Raw genomic sequence first — 17369 nt, forward strand, 5'->3', positions numbered from 1 at the left:
AGTAGTTTCTGTACTGCAATAGAAACAGTCAGGAATGTGAAGAAGCAACCAACAGAATGGGAAAAAATATTTGCAAATTATGAAACTGACAAAGGATTAATGCCCATAATCTACCAAGAGATCAAGAAACTCAACAACAACAAAACAAACAACCCACTTAAGAGATGGGCCAAGGACCTCAATAGACATTTTTCAAAAGAGGAAATCCAAATGGCCAACAGACAAATGCAGAAATGTTCAGGATCACTAGCCATCATGGAAATGTAAATCAAAACCACAATAAGGTTTCATCTCACCCTGGTTAAAATGGCTTACATACAGAAATCAACTAACAGCAGATGCTGGCAAGGATGTGGGGGAAGAGGGACATTAACCAACTGTTGGTGGGAATGCAAATTGGTAAAGCCACTATGGAAGTCAGTCTGGAGATTCCTCAGAAACCTGAATATAACCCTACCATTCAACCCAGCCATACCACTCCTTGGAATTTACCCAAAGGAAATTAAATTGGCAAATAAAATAGCTGTCTGTTCTTCAATGTTTATTGCAGTTCAATTCACAATAGCTAAGACATGGAATCAACCTAAATGCCCATCAACAGAAGACTGGATAAAGAAATTATGGGATATGTACTCCATAGAATACTACACAGCATTAAAAAAAAATGAAATCCTGTCCTTTGCAACTAAATGGAGGAATCTGGAAAACATCATGCTGAATGAAATAAGCCAGTCCCAAAGGGAAAAAATATCATATGTTCTCCCTGAAAAGGAGACCTGTAGAAGCGAAACTGACACTATGAAAAACAATGACTTGATCAGCCCTTGTCCTGTCTGTCGAAGAAAAATAGCTTACTATTTTATTCTTTTTAGTATTTTCTTGTTCTACCTAAGACCATTGGTTGAACTCTTTAATTAACACACAATTATTCTTAGGAATTTTAATCCAACTGAAAATTGATCCCTGTTAAAAATAACAGTAGGAATAAAAGAGGGAGGAGGTGTACAGTTCAGCACATGCTCACTCGGACTTACCCCTGATGGTAGAGCTAGAAACATGCCAGGGGACTCCAAATCCCATTGAGTTGGCATGGACCAATGCCATTTTGCTAGTTAAAGTGATCAGTTTAAATTAATCATTGGTGATAAAGATAGGATTAAGTGTCAAAGAGATCACATAAATAAGACCAGTGTCTGCAAATAATAACTGATAGAATTAAAAAGTAGAGAATGATCCAACATGGGAAGTGGGATACACAGCAGACTCATAGAATGGCAAATGCCCTACACAGTGCTCTGGCCACAGAATCAGCCCTTAAAGCATTTGGATCTGGCTAAAAAGCCCATGAGAATTTCACAGGCATGGAAAGCCAAGACACTGTGGCAAAAAAAAAAAAAAAAAAAAAAATGACCTAAATGAAAGATCTCTGTGAGTGAGATCCCAGCAGAAAAAAACAGGCTATCAAAGAAGGAGGTAACTTTCTCTGAAGGGAGGAGAGAATTTCTACTTTTAATATGGCCTTGTCTAAATAAGATTGGAGTTTGTGAACTCAAGAGGCTTCCATAGCCCTTGGCAGCTCATGACAAGAGCCTCAGGTGATTACTGACGTCATAAATAAGAGTGTCAATTATTAAATCAACAACAGGAGTCACTATGCACCTGCTCCCCATGTAGAACCTCTGCCCTTAATGTATTGTATTATGCGAATTAACGGTAAAACTACTACTCAAACAGTACTTTATACTTTGTGTGTCTGTGTGGGTTTAAACTGTTGAAATCTTTACTTATTATATACTAAGTTGTTCTTTTACATTTAAAGATAATTGAAAATGAATCTTAATGTAGAATGGGATCGGAGAGGGAGTAAGAGATGGGATGGTTTGCGGGTGGGAGGGTGGTTATGGGGAGAAAAACCACTATAATCCAAAAGTTGTACTTTTGAAATTTATGTTTATTAAATAAAGTTTTTTTATAAAAGGAGATAATTAACCTTTTTCCAAGTCCTCTCAACTATCTATGTTTGGGCAGGAGGTATTTATGCTAGACATTAAAACATCATTTAGGAGGACTACATACAGGATTGGAGTGCCTGGGTTCATGCCCCAGCTCCACTCCGGATTGCAGCTCCCTATTCATGCACACCATGGGAGGCAGTGGTGGTAGTTGAAGTACTTGAATCCCTGCTATTCATGTGAGATATCTGGATTGGGTTTATGATCCTTGGCTTTGGCCTGGCCCAGTCCTAACTGATGTGAGCATTTGGAGAATGAAGCAGTGGATGAAAGATATTCTGTTTCTCTCTCCCCCTCTCCCCACATCGCCTTCCCTCCCCTCCCTTTCTAAGTGTATGTGTGCCTGCTTTTCAAACAAAATAACATTTTTGAAGTTATCTATGCTTTCTATTTAATATGTTCAGATATAATTATTTTGCCTGACATTTCACATCAAAGCCCAACCTTTTTTCCTGCACTGAATGTGGATTCTTGAAAAGCAATGATTCAATAATTCATCACTTTTATGTGAAAATTGATCTATGAGCAATAGCCTTAAGTCTGCCTCTTAAGGGTTATATGAGCTTATACAAGTCATTTAATCTCTCTCAGTATCAGTGTTCTCAGAATTAAATAGAAATAATACATTCAAGTATCAACCTCAGTAGAATGTACTTAGAAAATACACACTAGTAAATTTTTAAAAGAAAAACATGGAAAATGAGAGTAAAAGACAAGTTTATGTAGATGGAATGATATTTTTAAATTCATGCATGGTGTTTTGACACACATTTTCCATGAACTTTGTAAAGACCTCTGCATGGATTTCAAATACTTCAAGCCCAAATAAACTTGTCTTTTAATTTTAATTTTGTTTTCCGTGACCTTTCTGAAGTAATTCATACTTAAAAACACTGAAAACTATGAAGCACTACAGAACTGTAAGAAACTATTACAATTTTTGTTTGCTTATTCTTTTACATCATCTTAGTGACCTTTTATGTAGAGTTTTCAAGGATAGTTATGACTTAAAATTATCTGGTGTAATTTATTTCCTAAATTTTGCTTTTTCTTGAAAAGACTCTGACAAATTGCCTGCACTTTACAAAACAATGAAAATACTATTTTCTTTTATCTACTAAATTGCATAGCTTCTATGTTTCAAAGCATGGCCTAAAATCCAGGTTTTAATCTGTCTTCTATGTTAAATTTTTCCCATGAGAAGTGAATTTGTTACTTTACCACAAAAGAACAAACATTGGTTTGTTACCTTTATTAATATTTTTAACAAAATATAATGCTCAACTTCTAAATTCTTGAGTTAGAGACTTGGATCCAAATAACAGCCCCATTTATTAGTTACTTTGGTCAAATGACAGTATTTCTTTGCCTCCATTCCCTTGTTTATAAAGTTAGTCATAACATTTAACTCATGAGGTTCTTAAGATTAAATGAGATACAGAACGTTAAAAATTATGGTGCCTGCCATAACAGTTCAATAAATATCAGGTTCTTCATTAATATCATTGATGTGCAATTTATAGAAATATACAAAATTGCTATCACAACTAAATTTTATTATTTGTGGATTTTAATCTCACTACAATTTTTTCTTCCTTATTATGCCTTCTTTATAATCTATAACCTGATATCATCTCTCAATGATACTGTTTTCTTGTTGCCATGTCTTTGAGAATACTTTTAAAAGTTCATCAAAAAATAGAATTAAAATAAAAGAGTTGTGGCCGGTATTAGGGCATTGTGGGTAAAGCCGATGGGCTGTGGAGCTGGAATCCCATACAAGTACTGGTTCGAGTTCTGGCTACTCCACTTCCAATACAGCTCCCTGCTAATTTGCCTGGTAAAGCAGCAGAAAATGGTCCAAAGAGTGGCCCCTGCACCCCTGTGGCAGACCTGAAAGAAACTCCTGGCTCCTAGGTTCCAACCAAACCAGCTTTCGGTGTTGTGGTCATTTGGGGAGTGAACAGGCAGATGAAGGACTTCTCTCTCTGTGTCTCTCCTTGTCTTCCTCCAACTCTGCCGTTCAAGTAAATAAGTAAGTCCTTTGTTGTTGTTGTTTGTTTTAAATATTTATTCACTTATTTGAAAGGCAGAGTTACAGAGGTAGAGACAGGGAAAGAGTTCTTCCATCCACTGGTTCACTCCCCAGATAGCCACAACAGCCAGAGCTGGAACAGACTGAAGCCAGGAGATTCTTCTGGGTCTCCCACAAAAGTACATGGGCCAAAGGACTTGGGCCATCTTCTACAGCTTTCCCAGGCCATGGCAGAGAGCTGGATCAGAAGTGGAGCAGCTGGGACTTGAACTGAAGCCCATATAGGATGCCAGCACTGCAGGTGGCCTAGCTTCACCTGCTAGGCCACAGCACCATCCCCAACAAATCTTTTTTAAAAACCAATAAAATACAAGGTTGTTGGTGGAAAAATGTAAATCCACATGGTCTTTTCATAACATGGATTTTCTGTGACCTTTTGAAGACCTCTCTATTCATGGCTTTAAAAAAAAGATTGGTGGGGCCAATGCTGTGGTAAAGTAGGCTAAGCTTCCGCCTGTGATGCCAGCATCCCATATGGGCACTTGTTCATGTCCCAGCTGCTCCTCTTCTGATCCAGCTCAAAAGCAGTGAAAGATGGCCCAGTGCTCCAGCTCCTGCACTTGCATAGGAGACCCAGAAGAAGCTCCTGGCTCCTGGCTTCAGATTGGCCAAACTCCAGTCAATGTGGCCAATTGAGGAGTGAACCAGCCGATGGAAGACCTTTCTCTCTGTCTCTCCCTCTTTCTGTCTGTAATTCTACCTCTAAAATAAATAAAATCTTCAAAAGAAAATTGGCACTAAAATAAAGTTATCCTTTAATTCCATTTTCCATGAACTTTCTGAATTATCCTTATACTTTTCTATTCACAGTTGTTTCCAATCAGAAGAAAACTGAAGTATCCTCTAATAAATTTAGAATGTTTTCTTAAAAACTGAAATCATTAGAGAGTGTGGCTGTGCATTAAACTTCTATTAGTATAGAGTTATGTCTTTTTAGGCGTCCCAATAATTCTGAGACACCTGGGAGTGATCTCTAGGTCTTTGAATTTTTAATTGATGTTCTTGTGTTCCACTAATTTGCATGACCAGATCGTACTTCCTTATGCTTCTCTTATTTGTTATAGCAACAACATTTTGTGAATGTTTCAAAAGTTTTAGTAAATTTTACAGAATTATGCTCATGTAATTACACAGTTACATTCCTGCAATCATTGTATAATTTAATATTTTACATGTCTTTTTCCATGGTCTAATCTCTGTTCCAATCATGTGACTTATATTGCTATCATTTTCTCCTCGAGCCTTGTAGGTATGGAAGTTTTACTTGGCCAGCATATCAATAGTGAATCTAACTCTCAGAGTTAGAATCACCTCCACCAGGCTCACAAGAACTGATTTAGAAAGCTAGAGTGACAACTTAATAATATCCAAGGAAAATGTAACCATCACACAGATCCAGATTCTGGCATTAACATGAATCACATTGATTGACCCTATGTAGGAAAGATGGCACAGAGAAATTCTTCGCAAATGTACTGAACAATTTCAAAACTTCATGAACAGAACATTATGTCCCTCAGCAGCCTGACATAGGCAGCCACACTGCAGTAAGGTTGGCTCAACAAGCAATGGATCAGGGCAAGGAAAGTCAGAGAAATCAAGCAGTTAACAGAACCAGAGACAGTCCTCATGAAGGAGACCCGAGTTTCTGATTCAGCTGTTTCTAACCAGGACAGAGCTTCAATAAACCCAGCAAAGAGAATCAGGCATGTTTCTTCCTCTCCCTCTCTCGATCTCTCCCTTTCTCCCTCTCTCCCCCTCCACCCCTTTCTTTAGCTGAGCCTCCTACTCATAGATGTATTCCTTCCTTATTTGTATTGAAATATTCGATTCATGTTATAATTATGTCTCCTTATGGTAAATTTGCATCTTTCCACTCTGATTTGACATGTATTGATTTCATAGTTTACCTCCCTAAATACAGTCACTCTCTTCATGTCATTTCCTGGGGAAACCTCATTTGAATTTAGGTTCTCACAGGAATGTTCTCTCTTAAGAAAGAAATTAACATACTCCCACAAATATTTTGACATACAAATAATAACTCAAAATATGAATTGTAATAAGAACCCACTTTGCTTCGGGTTCATTTCTCTAAGCACTTCCTTGACCTCTTTCAATCCCTGCAATGGAGCTACTCCTAGAGAAGTGGCCTGACTTTTTGATATGTATATTTGGAAAGAATAACAATGTAGGAAATATCTCAGTTCAGAATTACCTCTCATCCTTTAGGGAGAAATACTCTGTGTCTCAGCTTTGTTCCAGATATCTAGAAGTGTGGGATGGGGATATATCTAATCCTGGGGATTGTTACTGGAAAAATCCATTAGCTAATGGACTCAAACTTGTTTTCAGTAAATGTGTTATTTTATCCTTATTTATTTCTCATTTCTCAACTTGCCACAAGCTGAGCATAAGACAGATATACAACTTGCTAGCCCATGCATGCTATGCTATTTGCAAGCTACACTTGATTTTTATAAAAAAAAAATTTTTTTTAAAGAAAAAAAAATACTCATTAATTGATTTGAAAGGCAGAGAGAGAAAAAGATTTCCCAGGTGGCTGTTCACTCCCCAATTGCCTTTCATAGCTAAACCTGGGCTAGGCCAAAGCCAAGAGCTTGGAACTCAATCTGAGTTTCCCATCTGGATGGCAAGAACCCAACCACATGAGTCACCACTGTTGCCTCCCAGGGTGTACATCAGTGAAAGGCTGAAATCAAGAGCACGGCTGGAATTTAAACCTGGGCACTCCAATAACATATGTAGGTAACCAAGCAGTGTCTTATCCATGATGCCAAATGCCCATTCCTGATTTTCATTTTTGTCCATTTAATTTTCATTTGATAACTCCCAGATAATATAAAGTTATATGTGACAAAGGTAAAAAGAATTACCCTAATGCCCAGATAATTATTTTTGAAGTGTGGGTCAATAAAAATGCATTTATCTTGTTTTGAAGGCAATCACGATATTGACAAAACATAAATGCAGACAGTTCAATTCCACAGTAGCTTGAATGCGGAAGTACACACACGCCTCTGAACTTCATGTGGCTTCACATCAACCACTGGATCACAACAATTTACTCTTCAAGCCAAGAGAAGGTGCTAAATTATTTGTTTAAAAAATGTTTGTAGGTCAGTGCACATATTTTTTTCTAAGATGGAGCAGTACAAAGTTCTCCACGTGGCATTTTAAGCACTAATATGATTCTGAGACCACAAAGGTATGAAAGAATGCACTTTCCCTTCCCAAAGACATCCTCAAGCCAGACACTATAATTAATTCTTCCAGGGCGGCTAGTGAGGGACGACTCCTGGGACCATTTTCACTTATCCCACCAGCTCCTGTGCAAAAGGTGAGATGTGTTTGGCTCAGAGCCTCAATTACCCCTGCCTTTTGTCTAGTTGTTGTCACCAGGTCATGAGGCTGGTAACAAAAGCTTTTCAGAAACCTGGTGCAGCGGTGAAGATAAAGTTCAAAGAGTTCTCTTCTTTGTTAATGAGAAAGCTTTTCCAAACTTGACAAAACAGTACTGTATGACCACTTGATTTTAGTCTTTATGAAGTTAAATTTATTCCCAATCAATTCCCTCTGTTCACAGGTAGATTTAGCTTTTCATTAAGATTTGTTAGGATAGTGATATTCAGTATTTGCTGAGTCTCTCAGAAAGACACTGAATTTATTGGCTACCTTTTCATCTTCTTTCAAGACTGTTCAGCTTCAGCAAACAAATTTTAAAAAGTCATTTTTTCTCTGGGAGAATGATGTTGACTCCTTGTTAGAATTCTGATTACACAGTACACCCTTTAAATATAAATTTCAGAAGTAGATACAGTTGCCAAAATGTCTTTCTCATTTAATTTGATTAAAGTATTATTTTTTTAAAGAATACTAATTCCTCTCCTTCAGATCTCTTTGACATTCAAAGAACTACCACACAACTGGTCAAGTGGTTTGGATGAATGCTTTGAGTGGCAATCTCATCAAAAGCACATAATCAAGAAAAATAATCCTGACTGTTCCCCTTTAGAACATTCTGTAAAGTGTGGGAGGGATTTGTAAATGAAGTCAGACACACAGACTTTCCATAGGGCAAGGAGGACCATTGCTCCTTGTTTGTTGTTGCACTCAGTCAGGCTTATAATAGCCTGTTTAACCTCCTAAAATTAAATATACTATTATTTTCCCCAAATAGCCCTATTTTAGAACCTAGTATATTTTTCTTCTTGGAAATCAAACTACAGAGGATATGGTTAAAACAAATTTTCTCCACATCGGCTTGCACGAGGGAAACAGCTGTATTGGGCGATGCATTCACCCACCACCTTTCCTGTATTATTGCATCTAACTGTGGTACACATTGAGACCAACTCAATCAGGGTGGGGTTGTAGGGATACGCACTGGAGATCAAGCTGCAGCTGTCTGGGCTTCTACTTCAAGGTTCCAGACATGTCCTAATTGTTGTCAGATGAAAAGTCTCCATGATCTCAGTGTAACTGTGGGGAAATACCCAATCTAAAAATCAACAACAAAGTGCCCCCAAGAGTGTTGTAGCTTTAGACTGACCTTTGTAATAGAACAAGTAGATCATGTATCGTGATAAGTCTTAAAAGTACAAACAAGTGCTGGAAATCTGGTAGGAAGTAAGACAGCATAAACTTCACCTGGAACTGAAATCAGCAGTAGATAAGCTCTCAAAATGCCTTCCCTGCAGGGCCATGCTACCTCTACATCACCTAGGTTGATGCTAAGACAGCTGTTTTTTACTCAGGAGTCTACTTCTTTGGGGCTCTTTGAAATCTCTGAGATAGCACTGTCAGCAGTAGATGAGACGAAGATTTACAGCTGATGTCAGTAGCATATTAATGCCTCTGCGGTCCATGGTGTCTTATGAGTTTCCACAGTGGTTCCACATAAATTTTGACTTGAGACATAAAAGAATGAAGTAGTCTTTGGGGATGGTAGAGATAAGACCCTTCAGTTATACAGAGAATAGAGGAAAAGAGCCCAGGAGAGGTTACCCATAGAAGTCACAATAGCCTCTCAGTGGCTAGGATCCGACAGCTGCTTAATCTGAAGGAGAGATGTTACCCAATGTCCTCTAATGCAGGGTCTCTCAATAGCAGCACATTGACATTTTGGACTAGAGAGTTCTTTGTTGTGTACATTGTGGGATGTTAGGTGTCAGTTCTGGCCTCTATCAACATATGGGAGTGGCATTTACCTCTCTAGTTGTAACAATCAAACATGTCTCCAGGTGTTAAAATCACCCCTGGAGGAGTTGTCCAGAGCACTGTAAATCCATTCCACTGTCATTTTACCCAGTAAAAATTTTAGCCTGTATACAGATGAACTGTTCTTAGGTGCTTTTCTTTTATTTTTTTTTTAAATATATACCTTGTAGGATTGAAAATTCTTAAAGTATAAAAAAAGTTTTTGTATTTACTTTTGTGTTCAATAGTCAGCCAGGACAGCAAAATCTCTGCATAAATGTTCTGATTCCAAAACTTTTTGGAAGGAAAGTTTTGGTACTTTAAAGGATCTTTAATCATATCTATAAAGTTATAAGAATGATTCACATGTTTATAGTGCAGGATACTTTACAAGCACTTCTGTATTCCTTATTTAATTTAAACCTCACAATGGCCATGTACCCTAGGAACAATCTCTATTATATAGAAGAGAGTCTAAGTGACTTGTCTAAGTGCATAGAAAAGCATTCAAGAGGAGCCAAAAATCAAACTCAGGTATTTTGACATTAAATGCAAGTATTTTTGAATGAATACTTGGTATCTCTACTAATGAAGCTTTAAACATTCAACAAAATATTCTCATCACTAAGATGAGTAAACCCAGAGAAATTAGTGTGTTAGAGTTCTCTGAATTGGCATACTCGATTGGATAAGCTTGCTAGTTTTTGAAAAGGGCTTAAGATTTTATCTAAATGAATGATTTGGGGGCCAGCACTGTAGCACAGCAGGTAAAGCCACCACATGCAGCACAGGCTTCCCATATGGGCATTAGTTCGAGTCTGAGATATCCCACTTCCCATTTACCTCCCCACTAATGTGCCTGGGAAAGCAGCAGAGGATGGTCGCAGTGCTTGGGCCCCTGCACCCATATGGGAGACCTGGATGAAGCTCCTGACTACTGGCTTTGACCTGGCCCAGCCCTGGCTATTGCAACTATTCGAGGAATAAATCAGTGGATGAAAGAACTCGATCACTCTCTCTCTCTCTCTCTCTCTCATTTTATCTCTCTCTCTCTCTCTCTGCTTCTCCCTCTCTATAACTCTGACTTTCAAATAAATAAATAAATAAATCTTTTAAAAAGAATGATTTTAGCTTTTAAATTTTGTCTTTTTTTTTTTTTTTTTTTACAGGGAGAGTGGATAGTGAGAGAGAGAGAGACAGAGAGAAAGGTCCTCCTTTTGCTGTTGGTTCACCCTCCAATGGCCGCCACAGCTGGCGCGTTGCGGCCAGCGCACCGCGCTGATCCGAAGCCAGGAGCCAGGTGCTTCTCCTGGTCTCCCAGGGGTGCAGGGCCCAAGCACTTGGGCCATCCTCCACTGCACTCCCTGGCCACAGCAGAGAGCTGGCCTGGAAGAGGGGCAACCTGGACAGAATCTGGCGCCCTGACCGGGACTCGAACCCAGTGTGCCGGCACCGCTAGGTAGAGGATTAGCCTATTGAGCCACGGCGCCGGCCTAAATTTTGTCTTAAAAGACAGATGTAATCTCACATGCCATAATCTCCCTGGTCTCAGTGCACATAATTATCCATTTCTTTTACCTTCTATTCAGGCAAAAATTAGACCAGCTTTTTGTCAGATGTAAAGATTGTACTAGTCACCAGAAATCTTATTTAATGGACTCACCACACCTGGAGTAAATGAGGTTAGGAGAGGACAAAGACAGAATTATAGACCTATCTGTAAACATAGCAGAAGATCCTAGGTCCTATTTAATTCATTCTACTTGCACTTCACCTTTAGTAAACGTTAAAACAATGGGGAAAATGGGTTTCAGACCCGGATCTACAATTGACTACATCATTTCACACAAATCACTTTCCCCTTTCCTATCCTCCACTTCCTCATCCAGACAATGAAGATGATAATAGTACCTGCCTCAAAGGTTTATTGTGCAGTTTAGCTATGACAATGATTGGGATGTAACAGGTGCTCAAATGTATATATCAATATTAACTATGCTATGGAACAATTGTGAATACCATCACAGAGTCCATCTCTTATGCCACCACGATGGTAATAATTTCTAACAGCTCAACTATCTACTCATTTGCATGACACCAAGTCCTACCTCAGACTCTGCTAATTAACACTTGTTTATACAAATGAATACTGAAAACTCTGCCCCATGTAATCTTTAACCTTTTCAGTTTAAATATGTTTATCACAGAAAATAACATTAAAATATCTCAACACACTTCTAAGAATCCTTGACAACACTGTTGAGAACTTTTGTCTAAATAAACAAGCTAATGGAAACAACAACAACAAAAGAAAACAAAGTGTCCTAGATTGTGCAGCCTATTTATATAGACCACACAGAAGAGATGCAAGAAATTTGGAGACCATCAAGGAAACTCAATCAATGAAGTCAGTGAAATTGAATAGTATTATAAAGAGCATCTTCTCTAAAACCAAAAATCAGGATTGACATTAAACAAACTCTCTGGGTATTTACCCATCCTTTCTTAATTTTTATGTCAGGTAGGAGCAAACAAATAGATTATCTTAGAAAGATAATATATATTAGCTAGTTAATATACATATGTTATCTTAGTGCTTAATAAAAAAATTACCCCCAACATTCAGCAGCTTAAAACAGCAAGTGCATATTAGCTCACAGTCTTTGTTGGTCAGGAGTCCATGCACTGCTCTGTCCTCTAAGCAGAATGTCTCACATGGCTGCAGCCATGTCAAGACTTCCTGGGTTGGCTGGCGCCATGGCTCACTTGGCTAATCCTCTGCTTGCGGCGCCGGCACCCCAGGTTCTAGTCCCGGTTAGGACACCGGATTCTGTCCTGGTTGCTCCTCTTCCAGGCCAGATCTCTGCTGTGGCTCGGGAAGGTAGTGGAGGATGGCCCAAGTGCTTGGGCCCTGCACCCTCATGGGAGACCAGGAGGAAGCACCTGGCTCCTGGCTTTAGATCGGCGCAGTGCGCCGGCCATAGCAGCCATTTTGGGGGTGAACCAATGGAAAAGGGAAGACTTTCTATCTCTCTCTCTTACTAACTATGCCTGTCAAAAAAAAAAAAAAAAAAGATTTGCTTTGTGTATGAGACACTTTTGACTTCAGCCCAAGGTTTGTTGATGAGCCTCAGTTCTTTGCTGGCTATCAGTCACAGAGATAATGTTCCTTGCTTCATTAACTTCTCCATAGCTCAACTTAGAACAATAGCTAGTTTTCTCTCAAAGGGAAGCAATATAAAAATGGAGTAAGGAAATCATAACCTTTCTGGAATCTAGTCTTGGAGGTGAAATCCCATCACTTTTACTGTAAAAAGATCACAGCCCAATTTACAAACCAGTAAACAAAAATACCCAAGGGTGTTTGTACCAAAAGATCAGATCACTGGGCACTCTCAGAGGCCTTGCCATGTGGATCAATAGAAAGCAGGTAGGAAAAAACAAATGAAAATACTGGGTAAGTAAGGTAAGTTAGGTTCTGTGTTTCTTGCATCCTTTACAGTTAATGTAGGTCCCATACCAAGAGAAAATAAGTTGTTTTTGAGTGAAGAGTTTCTGCTTCTTTTTATGATTCCAAGTTTAGAAGTGCAGCACTTTAAGAGGGGAACAGCTCTGTACCAGTCAAGGCTAATGAGCAAACACCATGATACTATTTCTAGAAGTGTCACCTTTCTGGTGATCTTTTTCTTTAAAATTCCCCTTGAGGTCTGCATTTATGTCTGTTGAGTAGGGAATGTGCAGTTGCTCACTGCAGAAAGATGGAGTCCTGCAGGAGGAAACCTTCTACAAGATATTATTTATTCTCTTCCTCCCTACTTATTCTAAAAGGAAGGGAAATTGAAATAGAGGAAGCTTTTGAACACAGCATGAACACAGAGCTTGCAACTGTCGTGTTACTTTTAGTTTAAACTTAAGTCTCCCTCATTCTTCCAGAAGACCCTTTGAAACTGCTGTTGCCAGTGCAGAGGAGACCACATTATTTCAGAGTGACTACTTTTCAAGCAAACACTGCATCTAAGTTAATTAAAATGCCCACGTTGTTTTCTTTCTCAAGCCTTAACAGCTTCAAGAAAAAAGCAGACAATTCAGCTGCCAGGAGGAAAAAAGCAAAGTCAAACAAATTGACAAAAAAATCATGGGCTGAATGCAATCATCACCACATCCTTCAAGCCGTACAATTCTTTTATTGGAGCTTTGTTTTCAACTTGTTCCTTCTTTACCTGTAGCATGCTGATGATCTCCTATCCATTTACCTCTGAGTTTTAATGACCATGTCATTGTCAATTACAATGCTTTAGACTCCTTCCCCTCCTAGGAGGTCACTGGGCTGCTGCTGTGAGCTTTGCCTGGTCTGGACAGGGAGATGACTGTGCCTTACCAGCTCAGCTACATATGTAGGCAGAATTAATGGCAACATGCTGTGATATAAGCAGAACAGCCTATTATTAAAGTGTTCAATTCTTATATTCAAAATTCCTCCTTATTTTCTGCTAGTCTTCCACTTTTTAAACACTTTTGAGACAAAGAATAACTCAGGCAGGCACAAATAACTTCATGTGGATTCGTTAATCAGGTTGCTTTTCTTTGAGAGCACTAGGACTTCCTTGAGACTATTAAGAAAGCAAAACATCAACTTATAGGGACTGTTCCTTCAACCTTAATTCTATATCCTCTCCATCTGTTGCTCTGGAAAACTAATGAGAAGTCCTTGGAAATTATAACAAAACTTCTGATTGCTACAATCTGTTAATGGAGCTGGGGGATTGTTCTCAGTGTGTCTGTTTGGCTAGGCAATGGTATCCAGTTATTTAAGCAAACACTAACCTAGATGTTTCTGGAAAGCCATTTTGGAAACTTCTACAATTAGTTGGTTGTAAGCAATGGAAAGTGCCCTCCCTAAAGTTTCTGGGCCTCATCCAATCAGTTGACAGGCAGTAAAGGCAAAGCCGAGTTTTCCTGGGAAATATATTCTGTCCCATTAGTGTAGCATCAACATAAAATATGTATGTACAGAATTCATTTTGAAAAGTCTTCTCTTTCATTTCATTATCCAGTGACATCAAATCTACCTTATAAATGCCTCTGCAATGAGGGTAGCAGGGAGCATAGCAAGAGAGGAAGGAGTTTGCATCTATTAGGCTTGGTCGCCAATTAGATGCACTAGAGAAAGGAAGAAGAGCAAAGGATGACTCCAAGATTTTCTATTAAATAATGACTGTATAGAGATATCTCCAATTGAGAAATTAAACACAGAGAAAAAAACATTTTTTAAAAAGAGGTGGATTTAACTTTAAAATTTTGATCTTTAGGTGTCGGTGAGTTTGCTAAGAGAAAACACATAGTGAATTTTTGACTTCAGAGAATTCTGGGTTAGGAATAAAAATATGAGAACCCATTAGGCTGTGTGCATTAACCTAGGACAAAAAGGAGGTGAAAAAAATCTTGGTAAGATTCCAGGAAACATGAAGGGAAGTTGATCAGGAAATGTCAAGGAGATCAAGAAAAAGCAGTTGAGACTAACTAGAGTTTTATTTTCTTCTTTTTTGTTTCTATAGAAAGGTCCAGGGTCCGCCGTCAGGATGGCCAAGCGGTCTAACATGCTGCGATCAGAAAGGTCCAATGCTGAAGTGACAAAAGGTAAGATTTCAAAATTGCCCATCAGTGTCAAAAACAAAGAAGTTATGTGGTGAGGTGAGCAAGAGAATTTCAGTGGAACAGAAGCCAGAAGGCATCTGACTGAAGAATGTGTAACTGGGGATTGTGATTATACTGTTGAGGGGAAGAAGAGAAGCAGTTCTACCTAGAAGACAGCATGCTTTCAAGGAAGAATGTGCATTTTAACCACAGGACAGCCTGCAACATAAAATTGTGCATTTCTTTCTTTCTTTCCTTTAACTAGAGCTGAATCTTTCTAAAATATATTTACAAGCTAAAGACAAAGAAAGATGGGGACAGGTGTTCATAATTTGAGAAATGCTTCAATAGTCTGTAAAAGATCCAAAAATCCCCAAAATTATATTTATCTGTGTATCTCTCTCTAGATATACTATTTTATTTTTAAAGAATTATTTATTTATGATTTGAAAGGTAGAGTTACAGAGAAGCAGAGCAGAGAGAGAGATTGAGAGATCTTCTATCTGCTGGTTCACTCCCTAGATGGCTGCAACGGCTGGAGCTGTGTGGTTCAGAAGCCAGGAGCCAGGAGCTTCTTCCAGGTCTCCCACATGAGTGCAGGGCCCCAAGGACTTGGGCCATCCTCTGCTGCTTTCCCAGGCCATAGAAGAGAGATGGATCAGAAGTAGAGTAGCCGGGACTTGAACTGGTGCCCATTACGGGAGGCCAGCACCCCTTGCTGTGGCTTTATCCACTACGCCACAGCGCCAGCCCTTCTAGATATACTATTAAGTGTAAGGGCTTTTTTTTTTTTTTTTTCCTGGGGAGAAGAAACCAGTCTTTGAAAGGTCTCTAACACACACCTGTGAAAGTTTGATTGAATTGATAATTAATGAGATAATCATGGGGATCTGTGGCAGAAAATAAAAGGATCAAAGGAATCTTTAAAGATTACGTGAAAGGAGGGAGGAACTATTTTATACCAGGTAGAATAATATTTACATATAACAACATACAGGTTTTTACAGACCCCCATGTGGACCGCACTGAATATATTCAGAGTCCCCAGTTAACTCTGAGATGACAATGTGTTAGTTTCAAAGCCTACCCAGCATTCTGAAAAACCTGTCAGCATATTAAGCACCAGGCCAATTACATATGCTTGATGAAAAGCTCTTATTTTTGAAAAAGAGAGAACTCTATTATGAATTTATAGACTCTTTCTCTTGTTTTCCCCTGACTTTATATCCCAACCAAACGCCTTCTGATAATTGTGACCATTAATGAATTTCCTCACTCACAGAATAGTTTGAAAAAAGGCAGTGAATTTTACTCTGGTGTCTAGTCTCAGTCTCTGAGAAGGTCGTGTGCAAGAGATGAGCTGCACTTATTTTTTAAAAATTTTTGCAAGCTTTTCTCTTAATGAGGGTCTGGAGAAACAGCTAAGATGAAATTGTAATGGGAGGTATTCCATCCTGAAAGATTAACATAGAAACAAGTACTAAACCAAACAAACCACAAATATTTAAGCTGTAAAATGAATGAAAAATATATTCTAAATCTATATTAAAAGTAATGTCATGTAGCTGTATAAAGCTCTAGTGAGGGTTATGGAATGAATCTTTAATGGTATCATTTACGCTTGTCCCAATGCACTATGTTCACAATGAGAACTGCCTACAAATCTTGATGTACCATTTTATTGCACAGAAAACTGGCCACCATCTCACAGAGCAGCAATTGTAAATTAGAAATATATTCTGTTTGGTTTGAGCACAACACATTTGGAAATTTATGAAGTTGCATAAAAGCACACAAAAGCATTTGGGAGACAGTTTAGTCCTGTGTCTTTCTTCTGGTTTTGGGATTCAGAGAAGGGGGAAGTGGAGCTGCTGACTGTGCTGTTACTTCATCAAGAGTCTCTCAGAGCAAGTGTACCTCAGTACAGCGTCCCACTCCTCATTACTCAGCTGGTAATCACTCCAGCATTCCCCTAATGGGCACTCGTAGAGATTACCTGATGGCTGCAAAACCTGAATCCTTAAAACAGTAACTCACTACATGAGCATGGTGAGGTATGTTCCCATCCTTCTTAATATTTGGCCACATTTTAAGCAAACAAGACCTTCTTGTAAGTATGATATTACATGGCAGACACAATAAACTTCTGAATCAAATTTTCACAATAAAATTTGCTTGTTTAAAAAAATGTTTTTCAGCAGTTATTTTTCCTCTTGATTTGGATCAATATATTAAAGATCTTGATTATATTTTTAATTAGTAAAGTGGGAAATTTCTCTTTCCCTGGTTCCATTTTGCTAAAAATGATGCTGTATCTGGTTAGTTTGGTCCTAAATTATGTACTGATAAAAATCTTGAAGAATGGGCTTGACTTTCATTAATTCTCTTCAGTATTCTTTGTACTTAAT

At 38.5% G+C, this 17369-nt stretch overlaps 1 pseudogene; it reads left to right on the forward strand.

Annotated features, from left to right (window-relative positions):
• Positions 1 to 17369, forward strand: part of LOC100355542 (splicing factor 3A subunit 1 pseudogene) — a 50337-nt pseudogene that overhangs the window by 7533 nt on the left and 25435 nt on the right.

The sequence above is a fragment of the Oryctolagus cuniculus genome, chromosome 9 (genome assembly GCF_051225735.1).
Source record: "Oryctolagus cuniculus isolate XC-2025 breed Fujian yellow rabbit chromosome 9, ASM5122573v1, whole genome shotgun sequence".
Lineage (NCBI taxonomy): Eukaryota > Metazoa > Chordata > Mammalia > Lagomorpha > Leporidae > Oryctolagus > Oryctolagus cuniculus.